Genomic DNA, 17984 nt, shown 5'->3' with positions numbered 1-17984 from the left:
CAAATTAACGGATGCCTCCCGGTAATCATCTTTCATTAGAGCTGTCAGATCGCCGGCGTCAGCCGCGGGAGAGGTTGCCGGGCGCCGTGGACAGGGAGATGTTCTCCAGCAGGCGTGTTAGATTAGCGCACCTTCTGGTAGCGAAGCTGTGAAAGCTAACGCATACAGTCTGTTAGCATCACTCGTTGTTGTTGGAATTGTAGAAAGAGAGCAGAGCTTTGTGGGGTTTTATTTTTTTTTGTGTCCGGGTTTAATTCGCTCCAGAGTGTTTAAAATGCACTGTGAAATGTACGGGGGGTCAAATAATTGATTTTCCTTCCAAAATGCAGGAGCCAGTGCAGGACTGTTTAGTGAGTCATTTACAGCAGAGGAGCTCCCAGAGGCACTGACTGAGATAACACACACCTGAGACCCTGGAGCAAACACACACACACTCTCACACTCACACACACTCTCTCACACACTCGAGATGAATGTGAACGAATTTATGTGTGATCATTTGCAGGAGTATTTAAGTAAGAAAATATAGTTATTTTGGGGGGAAAAAGGTTTATATGTTCAAATTTAAGTCAAACCTGGACTGACGGACTTCAGGTTCTATAACTGACTTGAGTTTTATATATATTTATAGTTTTATCTTTTCCTTTTATGGAGATTTGTGGGTGTGGCTAAGTGTGAGTCAGTGAGTATGAATTTTTCTTACTGAAAAAATTTCTGTTCAGTTTTTCACAAAAATCTTTTACACATAAACCTTAAGTACATGATATATAAATACTGTATTCTCTCTCACACACACACACACACACACAAATTCTCATAAATGCCTGCTTAAGATGTAACATGTTTTCCTATTTCCTGACACCTTTTAAAAGCAAAAGATTGCATAAAAATAAAAAAATATATTTAGCTCAAAACCATGAGCCAATAAAGCTCCCATCTCTCACCCTTGGGACTGGCTTACTCTTTTCCCCCTGTCAATCACAGTGACACTAGCCAATCACGGTCTTCTCTGACCACATGTATGTGGAAGAGGGTGGATTGCGTGAGGACGAGCAGCGGTTTGAGGACACGCAGTCGACTTGTGTCACATGTCTCAAAAGATACGGAGCACTAACTCCGCCCACTAACCTTCACCTTAACCTTAAAACTATAACAATTTGCATCTGTTTCCATGTGAAACATCCACAAAGAGCTTAAAGCATGTCCTTGACGGTTCTACCTCAGCAGGTAAGGTTAGTTCATGTCTGAAAACATTTATCATTGTTGTTATAATTATTACATAAATGTCATTCTGGGGATTAGTCTCTTGTTCATGAGGTGTTTTAAAGCCGCTGTTACAGAACCCTATAAATATCAGATGGTGGCGTCTCGGCTTCAGGAGAAACGCGTGTCACAAACTTGTAGCTGTGTTTACTTTCTTGTCTTATTTCATTTTTTTATCTATACCACTGAGCACTTTGTAATGAATTTCATTAGACTCTTACATCCATATTTATGACCGCGCGGAGGCGGCGTGCAGCAGCGCCGCGGCTTTATTCAGATATGTCCGGGGTGACGGGGAGCGTGCGTTTGCGTCAAAGTTAATGAAAGGATTGGATGTTGTGATGCGGCCCGGCTTTAGATGGAGCGAGTTGGCTCTCATTACTGCTCCATACGGGAAACGCAGCTGGAGTCCGAATTGAAGGCGGAGAGGAACGGGAGGGGAATCAATCTCATTTGCAGTCACTGCAACCCGAGATGCTGCTTGTATGAAACATAAAGTCTCATTCCAAGACCTTTGGTAGGTCGAAAGGAATGGAAACGTACGCGTGTTAGCGGGTTATTCTCGACCCGTAAGAACAATAAGGAAATTAAAGCACGCAAAGTTCACAAACTTTTCGATATGGCGAGATAAATCATGTTTTATATACAAATACTGTGTGTGTGTATATATATGTATATACAGTAATCTGTAATGATCGTGTGCTTGTTTAGCTTAAGAACTGAGTGAAAGGAAAAAGCTACTAAATGAATACAAAGTGCTGTCCTGTATCTACGCTGCTCTCACAAGGTGCTGATTAATTTTCTGTAAGAGCACAACAGGAGGTATATTCATATTTCAGACATCTTAAAAGGAATAAATATGATGATGTTTTTATATGTTATTATGAAGTGTTAATACTTTTGATTTAATACTGTCAGTAAATATGAGGTTTGTAGTTTTTGTCTCTAACTCGAGGAAATTATTTCTGATTTTATGTGAGTTCAGAAGCTTATAAGGCGTTATTAATCTCCAGAAAATGATACCAGTTAAAAATATCGTAAATAGTTCATCTACTCTGAGTATCTAATCTGTCTCGTTATGATGTTGATGTATGATGTTATGTCTGTTTTGTGTGCTTCTCTGTCATAACCCGTTACAGGTTGGGTTCAAAACCTTTAATCAGCTAAAAACGCTTAAGATGATGTGATAAGTAGCTCTTATATAGAGGCTAAATTAAGTAAAATAAACGATGTATGACATCATAAAGTGACATAGTGGGTGATATTACACATACTGTACTCTACATCATTAATAAAGGATTCAGAAGCATATCAGGAGGAAATCTAAGACGCTTTGATTCCCACTGAACCCTAAATTACTTTTAAATATCCTTGAGGTCTCTCACATGAACCCTGCTCTAATCAAACACAACATTTTAAGCCTTTCTATATTTTCCTCTCTGTGACGTTCTGGTCAGCGTTTATGTGTGAACCGGATGTTCTCCGGGTTCCTGCGCACACGCCGTGGCTCTCTCTGATTACGCAGCACAGCCTGCAGGTAGATCCCAGGACCGCTCACACCGGGCCTGTTTGGTTTCCTCTGATTTTATTAGAACGGATCGAGACTTAAGCTCTGTATGGGTTCCTTCTCCTCGCTCCCAGGCGTAGGCCTCTTCCCCCCCCCACCCCCACCCCCCCGGAGTGAAACTCGGTTCTCTCCGTCCTGCTCCGGCGCTCTCACACAGATTATTCTCCTCTTTTACAAACAAGAACCCTCCGCCCCAGAATGCAGGACCGTCCCTACAGCAATAAGCCGGTGATTATTAATCACCAAATATAGCCTGGAGTAAACAGTCGTCGTGTAGTGATGACCTCATCATGCGAGTTTGACTGGGAACCGTCTGTAGCACACGCCCACTTTTCCTCACATCGCTTCCGGACGTTTTTAACTCCACACTACGAGCACCGTATCCGCTCGGCCGGAACCATTACAGTTTATTTTCCCAAATTTTTCTCCGCCGGTATCGGATCGCCGTCTTCTCCAACCTTAAAGGTTTTCATCTTCCACAAAAAAAAACAAGGGAACACTCTATAAAGGGACGGATCGTTAAGGGTTCTGCTTATATAAACATCACCAGTGATCCTGAGAAGGGAAAATTAATTGTAGGAAAAAATTTCCTCACAGGGTTTAAAGGCAGAGGAACGAGTAAATTTATTACGCTCGAACCGTCTGTCCGTGTTAACGGCAGCACAGCGAGATGGTTTTTTCCCAGCTCTGTGATTAGTATGCCGCTCGGTCTGCTGTTTACCTCGTACACTTCAGCGTGAACGGAGAAATGGAGCGAGGCCACTTAAAAGACTTCTCTCTGTGTAAACCCAAATAAACAGCAACATTTGTTGTTTTTTTTTTTTTTAATCCCCTCCTCGGTTCTTGCCATAACGCAGAGCGAGGTGTTTAGAGGAGCGCTAAGTGCATTATGCTTTAGCGAGAGTGCCGCTGTGTGCTTGGCCTCGCTCCTGCTGCTGTTGTCACTTTGGGTTATGTGAGGAGGAATGTGCTTTAGGCCCGAGACCGCGCCGCTTCTGCTCTCTGCTTTGCATATGAAGTGGAGGCGAGGAGAGCCGCGACACACACCGTCCGTACGAGAGAGCGGCGGGACCGAGAGCCCTCCGGAGCGCACGCTGTCAGTGCTCTCGTTCCACACGAGGATCAGGTGAAGAACCCCGGGTTCTGTACAGGCTAGCTAGCGTTACTGAAGGATCCGGTGCGCGAGTGTGTCGACCCTCTGCTTCAACTTAACGCGTCTGAATAACGTAAGATTTAAGAACAGGCTCTGCTCTGGTCTTTAAATACAAATGTTTTTTTCCCGAAAGCACTGCAGAATATTTTTGGTTCATTTGAATGTAAATCCATTTGCATTTATTTATATAAACATGTCTTAAAGTTACAGTTACTAGTTGATTATTTTCCTCTAACACGCATGTCCGTGTTTTATTCCACTTACAGAGCAGCAGTTTGCCAACGTTAACGTCCGAGTTTATTAAAGAACACATCATACGTCTTTTTTTAAATAATTTACTTCCTGTTCTCACTTACATTACAGCAGCTATAAACACTCGTTCCCTTGCCAACCTCCAAAAAAAGCAAAATATCGCATGCTACTCGGCGCTTGTTCAGCTTCGTTATCGTTTGTTAGAGAGAATTAATCAACAACTGGCAACCAATCAGGATCCAGATAACCAGATGAACATGTAACACCTTGTGATGTTGAAATATTTAATTTAAAAAAAATAAAAATAAAAAAATAAAAATTTTATTTTTATTTACAGACACCAAAGCAGTGATGTTAAGCATTTTAACCCAGTGAATCGACTAGTAGTACTAACTAGCTGTTCATATTAAAGTGTTAACTTTCCAGACCTTCCGGAAACTTCTGGAAGGCGCCGGCGTGAGTTTTGTACGTCTTCTATAACAGGCGTTATTTTTGTATTATCATTCTTATATCTTTTTTTTATTTATTTTTTTAAGCAAACACTGCGTCCATGCGGCTTTGTTTGCCTTCTCCCTTTAAAAGCCTCCGATATTCTTTCGGATTAAAAAAAGTGAGACTTTTATTCCGTTCCTAAGCCCGTGAAGGCCACACAAGCGAAGTCTTACATGGGTGTACCATTGATTTCACATTCATCCGTCCAGACTTAAAGGGACGAGTGGATTGCCCCGAGAATCCCCGAACCCCTCTCTCTTTCTCTCTCTCTCTCTCTCTCTCTTTCTCTTTGCTGAGATGATTCCCTGGACAGGATCTCCTCCTGACTTTTATCTCCGGGCCGCCAGACGAGCTGAACACGGAGCTTCTAGATGAGGGCTGATCTCTGAGCCGCACACATCAGGACAGATCAGGGTCTAGAGGAGTTACACTGCTCTACTGCTGTGGCTTGGAGCTGATGATGATGATGATGATGATGATGATGATGATGATGAAGGCTTCTCATGAGGTTGGATTACAAAAACCTGATCTGACCTCAGAGGCATGGTAACATTAGAAGTCTTTCTGAACACAGCAATGGACCTGAGATAGATAGATAGATAGATAGATAGATAGATAGATAGATAGATAGATAGATAGATAGATAGATAGATAGACTAAGCCTAAATAGATAGATAGATAGATAGATAGATAGATAGATAGATAGATAGATAGATAGATAGATAGATAGATAGATAGATACTTTATTCATCCCAAAGGGAAATTTACAAAATTTATTATTATTTCCTACAAATAAATCAAATGATCTGTTTATAACACACTTATAATATCAGGAGCTTCGACTGATTACAAAACTGACCTCTAATCCTGTCATTTATTTTTTTTAGTTTGATTTTTATATTATAAAGCTTATTTTTAATTCCACTTGAGCTAATTATGTGTAATGGTCAATCCTAAATTTTTTAGATTTTAATACTTAGGTTTTCATACTCATTTTTAACCTTGAAATAGTTCTAATCTTTCTTTATAATTTTGTAATATTTATAATTATAAGACATTTTCTTCAAGATTCAAGGGGATTAATATACTGTTTTTACACAGAATAAAGGTCTTAGAGTAAACAAGACGAGTGATAAAAGGACCAGGATAAGTAATAATATTGAAAATAAATAATAATAAAATAAGAGAGAGAGCTGTAAGGCTGTACACACAATATACACACTATAGAAATGATGGATTAAAGTATAAGGATGTAAAATAATTCTACTTAAACACCGCTTAGGAAGCATGGAGTGAATGTAGCAGCAGGTCTTTATACGACAGAGAGAAAAACTTTCAGCTTATAAGGATTTATTTGTGAGTATATAGATAAGATAATTATAGATAACAGAGAAAAGACGAATCCTTCATCAGTCTCCTTCACCATCAACCTCCTTCACCATCAGTCTCCTTCACCATCAACCTCCTTCACCATCAACCTCCTTCACCATCAGTCTCCTTCACCATCAACCTCCTTCACCATCAACCTCCTACCATCAGTCTCCTTCACCATCAGTCTCCTTCACCATCAGTCTCCTTCACCATCAACCTCCTTCACCATCAACCTCCTTCACCATCAGTCTCCTTCACCATCAACCTCCTACCATCAGTCTCCTTCACCATCAGTCTCCTTCACCATCAGTCTCCTTCACCATCAACCTCCTTCACCATCAACCTCCTTCACCATCAGTCTCCTTCACCATCAACCTCCTTCACCATCAACCTCCTTCACCATCAGTCTCCTTCACCATCAACCTCCTTCACCATCAGTCTCCTTCACCATCAACCTCCTTCACCATCAGTCTCCTTCACCATCAACCTCCTTCACCATCAACCTCCTACCATCAGTCTCCTTCACCATCAGTCTCCTTCACCATCAGTCTCCTTCACCATCAACCTCCTTCACCATCAACCTCCTTCACCATCAGTCTCCTTCACCATCAACCTCCTTCACCATCAGTCTCCTTCACCATCAACCTCCTTCACCATCAGTCTCCTTCACCATCAACCTCCTTCACCATCAACCTCCTACCATCAGTCTCCTTCACCATCAGTCTCCTTCACCATCAACCTCCTTCACCATCAACCTCCTACCATCAGTCTCCTTCACCATCAGTCTCCTTCACCATCAGTCTCCTTCACCATCAACCTCCTTCACCATCAACCTCCTTCACCATCAGTCTCCTTCACCATCAACCTCCTTCACCATCAACCTCCTTCACCATCAACCTCCTTCACCATCAACCTCCTACCATCAGTCTCCTTCACCATTAGTCTCCTTCACCATCAACCTCCTTCACCATCAGTCTCCTTCACCATCAACCTCCTTCACCATCAGTCTCCTTCACCATCAACCTCCTTCACCATCAACCTCCTACCATCAGTCTCCTTCACCATCAGTCTCCTTCACCATCAGTCTCCTTCACCATCAACCTCCTTCACCATCAACCTCCTTCACCATCAGTCTCCTTCACCATCAACCTCCTTCACCATCAACCTCCTTCACCATCAACCTCCTTCACCATCAACCTCCTACCATCAGTCTCCTTCACCATCAGTCTCCTTCACCATCAGTCTCCTTCACCATCAGTCTCCTTCACCATCAACCTCCTTCACCATCAACCTCCTTCACCATCAGTCTCCTTCACCATCAACCTCCTTCACCATCAGTCTCCTTCACCATCAACCTCCTTCACCATCAGTCTCCTTCACCATCAACCTCCTTCACCATCAACCTCCTACCATCAGTCTCCTTCACCATCAGTCTCCTTCACCATCAGTCTCCTTCACCATCAGCCTCCTTCACCATCAACCTCCTTCACCATCAGTCTCCTTCACCATCAACCTCCTTCACCATCAACCTCCTACCATCAGTCTCCTTCACCATCAACCTCCTTCACCATCAACCTCCTACCATCAGTCTCCTTCACCATCAACCTCCTTCACCATCAACCTCCTACCATCAGTCTCCTTCACCATCAACCTCCTACCATCAGTCTCCTTCACCATCAACCTCCTACCATCAGTCTCCTTCACCATCAACCTCCTTCACCATCAACCTCCTACCATCAGTCTCCTTCACCATCAACCTCCTTCACCATCAACCTCCTACCATCAGTCTCCTTCACCATCAGTCTCCTTCACCATCAGTCTCCTTCACCATCAACCTCCTACCATCAGTCTCCTTCACCATCAACCTCCTACCATCAGTCTCCTTCACCATCAGTCTCCTTCACCATCAACCTCCTACCATCAGTCTCCTTCACCATCAACCTCCTACCATCAGTCTCCTTCACCATCAACCTCCTACCATCAGTCTCCTTCACCATCAACCTCCTTCACCATCAGTCTCCTTCACCATCAGTCTCCTTCACCATCAACCTCCTACCATCAGTCTCCTTCACCATCAACCTCCTACCATCAGTCTCCTTCACCATCAACCTCCTACCATCAGTCTCCTTCACCATCAGTCTCCTTCACCATCAACCTCCTTCACCATCAGTCTCCTTCACCATCAGTCTCCTTCACCATCAACCTCCTACCATCAGTCTCCTTCACCATCAGTCTCCTTCACCATCAGTCTCCTTCACCATCAACCTCCTACCATCAGTCTCCTTCACCATCAGTCTCCTTCACCATCAACCTCCTACCATCAACCTCCTACCATCAGTCTCCTTCACCATCAACCTCCTACCATCAGTCTCCTTCACCATCAGTCTCCTTCACCATCAGTCTCCTTCACCATCAACCTCCTACCATCAACCTCCTACCATCAGTCTCCTTCACCATCAACCTCCTTCACCATCAACCTCCTACCATCAGTCTCCTTCACCATCAGTCTCCTTCACCATCAGTCTCCTTCACCATCAACCTCCTACCATCAGTCTCCTTCACCATCAGTCTCCTTCACCATCAACCTCCTACCATCAACCTCCTACCATCAGTCTCCTTCACCATCAACCTCCTACCATCAGTCTCCTTCACCATCAGTCTCCTTCACCATCAGTCTCCTTCACCATCAACCTCCTACCATCAGTCTCCTTCACCATCAGTCTCCTTCACCATCAGTCTCCTTCACCATCAACCTCCTACCATCAGTCTCCTTCACCATCAGTCTCCTTCACCATCAACCTCCTACCATCAACCTCCTACCATCAGTCTCCTTCACCATCAACCTCCTACCATCAGTCTCCTTCACCATCAGTCTCCTTCACCATCAGTCTCCTTCACCATCAACCTCCTACCATCAACCTCCTACCATCAGTCTCCTTCACCATCAACCTCCTTCACCATCAACCTCCTACCATCAACCTCCTACCATCAGTCTCCTTCACCATCAACCTCCTTCACCATCAGTCTCCTTCACCATCAACCTCCTACCATCAACCTCCTACCATCAGTCTCCTTCACCATCAACCTCCTACCATCAGTCTCCTTCACCATCAGTCTCCTTCACCATCAGTCTCCTTCACCATCAGTCTCCTTCACCATCAACCTCCTACCATCAACCTCCTACCATCAGTCTGACTGCAGCTGAACAAAACTTTTATAAAATCATGTTCATGTGATGTTCAGTCTGTAGAGTCTCAGTGTGTTAGAGAAAATCTACCTGTAGACACTCTCTCTCTCTCTCTCGCTCTCTCTCTCTCTCTTTCGCTCTCTGTCTCTCTCTCTATATATATATATTTCTCTCTGTCTGTCTGTCTGTCTCTCCCTCTCTTTCGCTCTCTCTATATTTCACTCTCTGTCTCTCTTTTTTGTCTGTCTGTCTCTCTCTCTCTCTCTCTCTCTCTCTCTCTATTTCACTCTCTGTCTGTCTGCCTCTCTCTCTCTCTCTCTCTCTCTCTTTTCGCCAGGAATGCTGGGAAACTTCATAAAGCCTTCTGACTCTTATAAAGCTCTGACACTGGAGACTCCTTCCATAAAAGTTAAACGTTTCAGAACACTTTAACGACTATCTGAGACGATCATACAGAGCCGTGTATCAGCCGTGCGGATGAGCTGTTGCTATAGAAACCATAAAGCGTTATGTTAAAGAGCACGTAAATATAAACCCCGCCGTCCGAGCCGCAGTCTGATCCATGTGGCTCTGCAGACACAACACAGATCAGATCACCTGACTGATCAGACTGGTGAGTCGACCCTGGAAGCATGGATAGGTGATTAGAGACGAAGCGAGCTGAGTGTTTTATCTGGATGCTGAAATGTCGCCTCACTGCCGGAGATATTAAAGCGAGTGAGCGCTCAAAGACCTCCGCTGGTGGAGCTTCCTCTCCTACTGCGTGCTGGAACTGACCACTGCGCTGCTGCTGCTCCAGTCTGTTCTCTCTCTCTGTTTTCTTTATTTCAGATGCTTAAATCACACACACACACACAGACACACACACACAGAGGCTTATCTGCACAAGACACCAGACCTGCTTCTATCAGAGCCTTGAACATTTTCAGTCTGCATCATACAAGGACTTGAAAGTGAAAATTACAAACATGGGGCTTGAGAAAAAGACGTAATTAAGAGATCTGTGTGTGTGTGTGTGTGAGCTTGAGGCTCAAAGTTTTCTCTGACTGATAAGATTCTTTGGTTGTTGTTGTTGGGATTAGTTATGTAACACACACTCAGATTTGTTTATGAGTTGGATACAAAACCGATTTGTTTATTAGTGAATAATTCATACGGACGTTCACACAAGAAATCGACCGAACAAACAATCGAAATTGATCAAAATCACGTAAATGTGGGAAAAACTACTCCTACTCGTTCTCATGAGGGTGTGAAAAGTTACGCACGAGAAGATGAACTCGACTTGATGGACTTCGGATCATCTGATCTGCGTGAATCACTGCGTTTCTATATTCTGTGCAGTCGGGATTTTTTCGCATAAATTAAACAAAAAAGAAATAAAAAATAACACAAACCCATCAATTCCCAAAAAAGAAATAATTCAGAGCAGAGCTGAAATGAACAGCGGTGTATAAACAGTGTCCGTGAGCACAGATGTTCATGATTCCAGCTCTTGACCTTATATGGAGTTTTGTGGGCGTCGCTGTATGCAAATGAGCGGTTTGCAGGTCGTGTGAATTGTGTTGTGTTGTGTTAAAACAAAATAGACTCAAACTTCTAAGATGATTGTTTACAATGAAAATGTAAAAAAATGTGATTTTTCGCCCTGGAGTTTTGCCGAGGCTCTAAGATTCTTGCCTCAGAACCCTCAGGGCCTACTGTATGAATAGCTTTCTGAGAACCTGACTGAGATTTCCTCAAGTGACTCTTAAAAAGCGTGACGGAACCCTGGCCTCTGCCCCGTGTAATCAAGTGTGAATGAAGATGTAAATTTAGCCAAGTATTAACAGAATCAGTCTTATCTGCCCCGCTACGCCATCACCACCACTAGCATACCAACACCAGCTAGCGTGACTGAGCTAAAAAAGCAAACAGATTTTTGGAAGCAAGCGCCGTGGCGATGACGGAGTGAGGCCCGCGGTGTCGAGGGCACTGATTCTCTCCATATGCATCCGTTTTCTTGAGCGCCACGGGAGCCAACTACGGAGCTAATGCGCTACTAGACAGCTAGCGTGTGATGATGTGGGAGAAAAGGGATGTCAGGATCGGTCACGCCGGTCCTTTTAGGAGAAGCAGCTGCACGTCTCACCTGCCTTACACAGCTGTCCGTCTGCACTAGCGGCTAACGCTAACACATAAAAGCCTAGCAACACCCTTGGCTAACTGAAATCAGCATGCAGTATTAGCGCCATTGCAGCAAATATGGCCGACGACAAATTTCTGTCAAAATTTGGTTAAAATCATCAGCAGGTGGGTCACACCAACCTCACAGGACAGCAACAGTGGAGATGAAGAAATTTTCTCATGAAATGAAACTTATTACTTCAAGCTCACTTTGAGGAACGTTGTCTACATGAGCTAATCACGCAGGTTAACGACGTAAGAAGGTCAGTTTGTTTCATCGCAGGCCTGTTGTTCAGATCAGATTTAAGTTAAGTAGCCTTTATTTGTCGCATATACATTACTGCACAGTGAGATACTTTCTTCACGTGTCCAATCCTTGGAGGTTTGGGGTCAGAGCACAGGGTCAGCCATGATGCAGCACCACTGGTGCAGGGGGGAGTTGGGGGCCTTGCTCAAGGGCCCAGTGGTGGCAGCTCGGTGGTGCTGGGGCTTGAATCCTGATTTTCTGATCAACAACCCATAACCACTTGAGCTACCATCGCCTGCGTACATGGCGTACAGCATGACGTAATAATCGCTGAAGAGCGCGGAAATCACTGCGTCTAACCCAAGGCTATTCTTGGTTGAAGATCACGTCCACACACCTGAACGGAAGATGGATTCAGCTGAACATGTGGGGTGATGACCCGAATCTGCAGAAAATCTGCAGCCATTTTGAAAATTTGCAAGAGTTCCTGAATAACGTAGAGTTTAACTTGATTTTGTGTTTTGTTTCTGCAGATCTTGAGAGACCTCTTCACCTTTACCCATCATGAGATGTTTCTTGTGTGATACCTTGGTAATGAGAAACCTTTCTCTAGGCCATCAGTTGGGACTGACGCAGCCGATATTAATTAGCACTGACCAGGGGCAGGATTGCTTTCTAATTACGGATTGCTTTCAGCTGGTTTTCCATTCCTTTTTACACCTCCCTTCCTCCGTGTGTTCAATACTTTTTCCCCTGTGTCATTTCACATTATTACACATAACATCTATGGTTTGATTTCAACATCTGTTACCAACATCTGGTGAAAGTTTCATGTCAATAGCTATATTTATTTATACTAATACTTATTTTACACTCTGTACATGTGGGGTTTTGTTTATTTATTTATTTTAGCTTTCTGTTATTTAATAATGTACACCTCCTTCTGGAAGGTTGTTTTGAGAAAACGTGGAATAGTGTTTACTCACCTAAACATCATTATTATTATTATTATTATTATTATTATTATTATTATTATTATTGCTACTACTACTATTACCACTAAGTTTTGAATAAGCAGAGTTGGAAAAAACAGCCGGATTCTTTAATGATCTAAATAAATCCTAAATAAGTTCAACGCTGCAGATCCTTCAGTCAAATTAAAACAGAAATGTTCTTTAATTATATTGCAGTGGAATAAAGATAAAACACTCCATCTGGACTATGCTGCTGTAGATAAATACGAACGACTCGGAGCCTCATCTTAGAACTTGTTTAAAAATGAAGATGATCATTATATAAGAAAAATAAGGTAAATAAGAATAAAAGAATAAGAATATAGAGGATGATTTTCTTCCCATTTTCAATGGAAATCACTTCCTGGAACTTCTCCTCAGGTAACCCTGTGCTCTCTGAGCGACGCGCCTCAGATCAGACTCAGATCAACTCTACGGTCTCACTGAGCAGAAACACGGCTGTAACGAGAACATCCTGTCACTCGTCAGCGCCGACACGAGGCATCGTATCCAAGACTTTTAAACTTTTCTGAAATTTCTTTTTAACTCGAATCTGCTCGTGTCCTTCTCCAACCGCACTGTGAATGTTTTGGACCATCATCTGCAGGCCTGGATCTGAACCCAGCTTCTAAAATCATTTCTCTTTAAAATAAACTCAAATATTCCCGTCTTTAAACCCTTTCATATTCGATGTTAACAGGATTACTTAACGACAAACAAGAATGTGTGGAATTCCCCGACTCCCTGAGTTCGATTTAAAAAAATAAATAAATAAAAGCCGCAGTATTAAAGAATCTCTAGTGGTTTAATTCCAGAAGCCCCTCAGGTTTGAGAAGAAACCTCTGCGCTGTACTAGATAAAGCTGAGTCTGCAGAGCGTCTGGCAACCACGCGGCTGCCGAGGACCGAGCCAGGAAATAAAGCCGTGTTTCCTCGACGAGGAGCGCTGATGTTCCTCCTACTCTAGTAAACATGGGAAAGATTTCATCTCGATGTCAGGAAAGAATTAGAAGCCGTCAGGGCAGCCAAGCGGAGATCAAAGGTCCCAGCTGACGCTTCTGCGTGTCTCAGCTTCTACATTTGTACAATATCTTGGCAGATTTCAGGATGGATCTGGTTCCAATTTAATGTTTTTTTTAAAAACTTGTATGACATGATGCTGCAGGAGTGACACCGACACTGACACCAACATCAACACTGACACCAACATCAACACCGAAACCAACACTGACACCGACATCAACACTGACACCAACATCAACACTGACACCGACATCAACACTGACACCGACATCAACACCGAAACCAACACTGACACCGACATCAACACTGACACCGACATCAACATTGACACCAACATCAACACCGAAACCAACACTGACACCGACATCAACACTGACACCGACATCAACACTGACACCGACATCAACACTGACACCAACATCAACACCGACACCAACATCAACACCGAAACCAACACTGACACCGACATCAACACTGACACCAACATCAACACCGAAACCAACACTGACACCGACATCAACACTGACACCAACATCAACACCGAAACCAACACTGACACCGACATCAACACTGACACCAACATCAACACTGACACCAACATCAACACCGACACCAACATCAACACCGAAACCAACACTGACACCGACATCAACACTGACACCAACATCAACACCGAAACCAACACTGACACCGACATCAACACTGACACCAACATCAACACCGAAACCAACACTGACACCGACATCAACACTGACACCGACATCAACACTGACACCAACATCAACACCGAAACCAACACTGACACCGACATCAACACTGACATCGACATCAACATTGACACCAACATCAACACCGAAACCAACACTGACACCAACATCAACACTGACACCGACATCAACACTGACACCAACATCAACACCGAAACCAACACTGACACCAACATCAACACTGACACCGACATCAACACTGACACCAACATCAACACCGAAACCAACACTGACACCGACATCAACACTGACACCAACATCAACACCGAAACCAACACTGACACCGACATCAACACTGACACCAACATCAACACCGAAACCAACAATGACACCAACATCAACACTGACACCAACATCAACACTGACACCAACATCAACACCGAAACCAACACTGACACCAACATCAACACCGAAACCAACACTGACACCAACATCAACATTGACACCAACATCAACACCGAAACCAACACTGACACCAACATCAACACTGACATCAACACTGACACTGACATCAACATCAACATTGACACCAACATCAACACCGAAACCAACACTGACACCAACATCAACACCGACACCAACATCAACACTGACATCAACACTGACACCGACATCAACACTGACACCAACATCAACACCGAAACCAACACTGACACCAACATCAACACTGACACCAACATCAACACCGAAACCAACACTGACACCAACATCAACACTGACACCAACATCAACATTGACACCAACATCAACACTGACACCAACATCAACACCGAAACCAACACTGACACCGACATCAACACTGACACCAACATCAACATTGACACCAACATCAACACTGACACCAACATCAACACCGAAACCAACAATGACACCAACATCAACACTGACACCAACATCAACACTGACACCAACATCAACACCGAAACCAACACTGACACCAACATCAACACCGAAACCAACACTGACACCAACATCAACACTGACACCAACATCAACACCGAAACCAACACTGACACCAACATCAACACCGAAACCAACACTGACACCAACATCAACATTGACACCAACATCAACACCGAAACCAACACTGACACCAACATCAACACTGACACCGACATCAACACCGACACCAACATCAACACCGACATCAACACTGACATCAACACCGACACCAACATCGACACTGACACAAACATCGACACTGACACCAACATCAACACTGACACTGACATCAACACTGACACTGACATCAACACTGACATCAACACCAACATCAACATTGACACCAACATCAACACCGAAACCAACACTGACACCAACATCAACACCGACACCAACATCAACACTGACATCAACACTGACACTGACATCAACATCAACATTGACACCAACATCAACACCGAAACCAACACTGACACCAACATCAACACCGACACCAACATCAACACTGACATCAACACTGACACCGACATCAACACTGACACCAACATCAACACCGAAACCAACACTGACACCGACATCAACACTGACACCAACATCAACACCGAAACCAACACTGACACCGACATCAACACTGACACCAACATCAACACCGAAACCAACACTGACACCGACATCAACACTGACACCGACATCAACATTGACACCAACATCAACACTAACACCAACATCAACACCGAAACCAACACTGACACCGACATCAACACTGACACCGACATCAACATTGACACCAACATCAACACCGAAACCAACAATGACACCAACATCAACACTGACACCAACATCAACACTGACACCAACATCAACACCGACATCAACACTGACATCAACACCGACACCAACATCGACACTGACACAAACATCGACACTGACACCAACATCAACACCGAAACCAACACTGACACCAACATCAACACCGAAACCAACACTGACACCAACATCAACATTGACACCAACATCAACACCGACACCAACATCAACACCGACATCAACACTGACATCAACACCGACACCAACATCGACACTGACACAAACATCGACACTGACACCAACATCAACACTGACACCAACATCAACACCGAAACCAACACTGACACCAACATCGACACTGACACCAACATCAACATTGACACCAACATCAACACCGAAACCAACACTGACACCAACATCAACACTGACACCGACATCAACACCGACACCAACACCGACATCAACACCGACACCAACATCGACACTGACACCAACATCGACACTGACACCAACATTAACACTGACACTGACATCAACACTGACACTGACATCAACACCAACATCAACACTGACACTGACACCAACATCAACATTGACACCAACATCAACACCGAAACCAACACTGACACCAACATCGACACTGACATCAACACTGACACCGACATCAACACTGACACCAACACCGACATCAACACTGACACCGATACCAACACTGACACCAACATCAACACCGAAACCAACACTGACACCAACATCAACATTGACACCAACATCAACACCGAAACCAACACTGACACCAACATCAACACTGACATCAACACTGACACCAACATCAACACCGACACCAACATCAACACTGACATCAACACCGACACTGACACCAACATCAACACCAACATCAACACTGACACTGACATCAACACTGACACCAACATCAACACCGACACCAACATCAACACTGACACCAACATCAACACTGACACCAACATCAACACCGACACCAACATCAACACTGACACCGACATCAACACTGACACCGACATCAACATCAACATTGACACCAACATCAACACCGAAACCAACACTGACACCAACATCAACACTGACACCGACACCAACACTGACATCAACACTGACCCCAACACCGACACTGACATCAACACTAAAACTAATACCAACACTGACACCGACACTGACATCAACACTAAAACCAACACTGACCCCAACACCAACACTGATACCAACATCAACACTGACCCCAACACTGATACCAACATCAACACTGACACCAACATCAACACTGACACCGACATCAACACTGACACCATCAACACTGACACTGACATCAACACTGACACAAACATCGACACCGACATCAACACTGACACCGACATCAACACTGACACCGATACCAACACTGACACCAACACCGACATTAACACCAACATCAACACCAACACTGACACCGACATCAACACTGACACCAACACCGACATTAACACCAACATCAACACTGACACCAAAATCAACACCGACATCAACAATGACACTGACATTAACAATGACACCGACATTAACACCGACATCAACACCAACACTGACACCGACATCAACAATGACACTGACGTTAACACCAACAATGACACCGACATCAACACCAACACTGACACCGACATCAACAATGACACTGACATTAACACCAACAATGACACCAACATTAACACCAACATCAACA

The sequence above is a fragment of the Hemibagrus wyckioides genome, linkage group LG21, assembly GCF_019097595.1.
Source record: "Hemibagrus wyckioides isolate EC202008001 linkage group LG21, SWU_Hwy_1.0, whole genome shotgun sequence".
In the NCBI taxonomy this organism is placed as follows: domain Eukaryota; kingdom Metazoa; phylum Chordata; class Actinopteri; order Siluriformes; family Bagridae; genus Hemibagrus; species Hemibagrus wyckioides.
This window is presented reverse-complemented; position numbering follows the sequence as displayed.